The sequence below is a fragment of the Rhododendron vialii genome, chromosome 2a (assembly GCF_030253575.1).
Source record: "Rhododendron vialii isolate Sample 1 chromosome 2a, ASM3025357v1".
Lineage (NCBI taxonomy): Eukaryota > Viridiplantae > Streptophyta > Magnoliopsida > Ericales > Ericaceae > Rhododendron > Rhododendron vialii.
In genome coordinates this window covers 37,591,022-37,595,778 of record NC_080558.1, presented here as the reverse complement: position 1 = coordinate 37,595,778, position 4,757 = coordinate 37,591,022, and the positions used below count along the sequence as shown (strand labels likewise).

The 4,757-nt window shown below is 38.8% G+C and overlaps 1 pseudogene; it reads right to left on the bottom strand.

The window, feature by feature from the left end:
- Positions 1 to 376: 376 nt before the first annotated feature.
- On the bottom strand, positions 377 to 3,625 carry LOC131309532 (GDSL esterase/lipase At4g10955-like; annotated as a pseudogene).
- Between the last annotated feature and the right edge of the window lie 1,132 nt (positions 3,626 to 4,757).

Here is a 4,757-nt window from a genome sequence, read left to right as displayed (position 1 = left end):
AAGACATAGTCTCCAGAAACATGCAAACTTAATTCGGTGAAGATCCTATTAAAGAATCCTCTGAACCTAGCTAAAATCGAGACGCGTGCACTCTAACGTCTAACTAGCACTGTATGATCATCTTCGCGCGACTTGAAGTTTCACCTCAAGTCTAGTTAATCTAAGATCAATAGTCTCTTTTATTTGACCAAACCAGTTACTACTTGGATAGAGGCATAGAGCCTTCCTCAACACTGTGTAGACATGTTGTTGGTATCTATTGCTCAAGCATGTGACTTAATTGGGTTACAATGTTTTTCGCTGGTAGAAGTCTAAGAAAAAAGTGACGAGATGTGCATACATACAGACAAGAAAAAAAAGAAGCTTAGATTTCACGTTATGGTACGACGGTTTTCAATGATAAGATAAAAAGAATGAAGTCCGACAGAGGTATCTATTAAACCAGCACATGCAGCAAAATCTAACCCACAAGTAGGACTGTAAACGAACCGAGCAGCTCGTGAGCTCGGCTCGGCTCGTTTAGAAAACAAGCCGAGCTCGAGCTCGAGTTTTTGGCTCGTTTGACAAAAGCTCGGTTCGTTAAGGGTGGCTCGGTTCGTTAAGGGTGGCTCAGCTCGATTAAAGAGACTCGTTTAGTAAATGACTCAGCTTAGCTTGATAAGGGCTCGGCTCGTTAAGGCTCGAGCTTGAATTTTGGGCTAGTTTAGTAAACGAGCCGAGCTCGAGCTCGTCAAAACTCGGCTCGGCTCGTTTACAGCCCTACCTACAAGTCTACAACAAACACAAATAAATTGTGAAAAAAGAATTCTTAGCTCTATCACAAATTTCCTAGGATAACAGTAGTAGTGCCAAAGTGGGTTGCACCAGGCAAGAAATCAGGAGAGAACGTCCCAGTGCAATACCGTGAACAACATATTTTTACGGTTTTACTGACATCCCGGTTAACGATTTGTCAAGATTTTCCGGCACATTTGCCATGTCCACGATACAGTTCAGGACAAAGAAAACATAAAATTCATCAAAGAATACACCAAACTATGCAATGTGCTCAAGACAACATTTCCCCAGGAGGAAAGTATCACGTACAGAAATCATCAATCACTGAACTCGTGAAGCTTTTGAACTGGCATTGAATATCCGGCTTCCACCATTGGTCTAGCCCATGTGCCTGCTTACAATTCTCAGCGGGGCTCACATTAACAATCAGATGCGCGGAAGGAAGGAGATGCAGCGGCTAATATGCACCTGATATCGAATTCCTTGTAGCAAGCCTTTCAATAGCTCCAGCTCCAATCTTCGCCATCCACTCCCTGTGTTCAAAATACCCAACATACTCTGCGGAAACAGGATCGGACGGATGAACAAAAAGGTACGGAGTCCACCCCGATAACGCAGCAAACCAGTCCACCCCGATAACGCAGCAAACCAGTCATCCATTTCGGTTTTGGTCGTCAGCTCTACTGGGGCGCCCACGAATGGAGGGTTAAAGAGGTAAGTTTCCAAAAGACATCCCATTTTAGCCATGTTCTTTCCAGCTAGCAGCGCTATGGCCGAACCCGAGGAATATCCGGCTAACCACATGTTTGCGGCTCCGGCTAAGGAAACCGTGTCATGCACAGCTTGCATTGCAATCTGAAAGCGGGGGCTCTGTTCGAGCGTATTCCGAATGATCTTGACATCCAACGTGAGGTCCTGCGACATGGTGTCCCATTTTTTCATCGTACCACGGAAGGCAACCACGTATCTTGGAGGGCTTTGGCACGGATTATAGCGGTGACCGTAGGGAGGTGGGGATTTGAACTCGTAAATGGCACCAAAGATGGATTGATCGGCATTGTCAACCAAACTGCTGATTAACTTGAAATTGAAGAAGTCCCCCCAGAGAGGAGCAAGTGCTTGATGCCATTGGCGTTTCTGCTGGCGGTCGTGTTCTAGACTGGACACTCCCTGAACCAAGCTAGCAGCAACTGATCTACGGTGGTCTGGGTTTTTCCTACGGTAATTTGAAATCGAAAATGGCTCTCAGAACCATTTGATCGATGTATGTGTATGTGTAATCATAAAAACCATAAGGAGAGAAATTATAAATCACCGAACAAAATGCATACTAGCTAGGTAGAGCAGACTCAAGGTTGTCAAATTGGGAATCAAATCAAGAATCAAACTGATCCTTTCTCAAAATGTGACTCGAATCGAATCATTAATAGTACATATTCGGTCCAAATTTTAAATATTAGACGTTTAAAGGCTCGTTATACAAGAATGTTTAGCCTTAACACAATAAAAGTTTGTAGCCTAATAGGTACGAAACTAGCTTATATGGCAACATATCTAGGTTGGTCCGAGGCTTTGAGCCTTGCCTTGGTCTATGATTTAGAGGATACAAGAATTAAAAAGATTGATTTGTGAAATTATGCATCCATGTAGGATACTATCCTCAACAATATTCACAGCTACTTGTATAACTACCATCTAGAAAATTAAAATTATTTTATATTAAGAATGTTGAGCATATCTGTGAAAACTCATTTGGTTTAATAATTCAATTTGGTTTTTTTATTCGTCCTTATTCAATTTTTTTTTTTTTTTTGCATTTGTTAGCTTTGCATCAACTTTATTTTGATTATTGGTCCATCTCGACAAGAGAAATTGGAAACGTATATAAATTTAGATCGAAATTTAATTGTTTTAGAATAAAGCCAAAAAAATTGACTTTCTGGCTTATTTTTCATCTTTATTTACAAAATTTTGAGTTCATAGCAAACTTTTATGCTTTTCTGATTTCACTCATCGAGACGGATAAATAATCCAAAAAATTTACGCAAAGCTAATTAATGCAAAAAAATTGAATAAAGACAAAGAAAGCCAAACGAGTTCTTTACTCACATTATAGTAACATATGAAAAATTAATCGGAATAAAATAGATAACTCATGAATATTAGGTATCTTAATTAGTCAAAAACATTTCTAGGATGACTATTTTAATTTTTAAGAAGAATGAGGAAAATAGGGTTGACAACATCCGAATCAGAATAAATACCAATCAACAAATGATTAACAGATTTTTCTTGGGAACAAGGTTTTTCGTACTTATGAGCACATGCACTTCTATTTTTGCTTTTGTATAAGAAAAATAAGGTAAAACCACAAAAGTGGTTTCAAAATACTCGAACACAACAATCGTAATAAACTTAAATTCACCCATAGATTCGTATCGTTTTTGTGTCAATCATGAATCGAACCATGGATTGTACGTACGATTCACCATTGATTTTGTATAAACCGTGATTCATTCACCTATCGATTCGTATCGTTATTTGTGTGAATCGCGAATTGAATCGCAAATCGTGCGATTCCGATAACTACTAGAGCTAACCATTTTTGGGACTCCCTGTTAGCTTATTGAATGAGATAATAATATGTACCAAAATGTAGGTGTAGCTAGCTGGCCTTACCAATCAACAGCGGTGAGATACATTGGTCCTGAGTGGTCGAACATTTGGTTTTGGAAGGCCATTATAGCTCTCCCAGCAGATAACTCACAAATCCAAATCTGCGAGTTCAAAACGTCCACCATCCATGTGAGGAAGGGAAAATTAACCATGTCACTAATTAAAAGGTATGGCATCAAGAATTAATTCCAACATTGATTGTGCCAGCTACTATAACACGGATGCGAACACTTACTGATATTTTGCGATTATCGTACAATTCCTTAGTACGATACGTACGAGGATTTTTTTTTAAAAGTTCTTGGGCGTGTTATCGATCGGCCCCTGGATCAAACACAAACCAAAAGCACATGAAACAGCAGTAATTAGAGATAAATCACACACAAAAAACAAGCATATTCAGATTTAGCAAAGACAATATGTATGTCGAATAGAAAGTGATCCAAACCAGTAAAAGCGCTAATCGATCCGATTGAACTCCTCCCGCCATTTTACCCCGTGACGAACCAGATTTAAGCATCGAAAGTTATGACTTGTCAACGTAAGTGTGTTTCGAAGAACTAGAGCCGAACGACTTCGAAAGTCTTTACTTGATTATAACAGCTTCAACTTGCAATCACACATGCAACACTCGGTTCTTACACGCAAAGAAGAGAGGATTTGGAATAAACTTAGCTTCGCCATATATTGATAGGTGTATCCAAATTTAAATTTTATTTTATAAAAAACAGATGGTTTTGAACAGTTTAACTTGACAGGATTAGACCTTTCATTTTATAAATTAAAATTCAACTTTTTGATTGCTCTATCCATATCCAATCAAGCTGATTTTTTGCTTGAATATATACTACACTATAAAACCCTACAAGATGAATCAGTTTGAATTATAACAATAAGCGCAAGGTGAAATCCACGTTGGGTGGCGATGGAAAACCCACCGTTTCCACCATATCCGGAAAGAACCCGGGAAAATGACAACGAAGTCCTACGTTTTCACAGATAAGGACCCTTTGTTTGTTCATTGGTTAGGGGAAAAATCCGGGAAAATGACAACGAAGTCCTTTTCAAAAGGTTTCTGTAATAGAGAAAAAAATTATTTCCGGATGAGATGGAAACCATGGGATTTCCGCCTCTCATTGTGAACCCAAACGTGCGTTAGTTACGGTAATCTAAACCGTTCATCTTGTAGAACTCATAAAATAGAGTATCCACGCAAAAAATCAACTTTATCGGATATTCATAGGTAAATCAAAAATTGAATTTTGGTTTATAAAACGGATGATCATGCACATTTTAACTTAAAA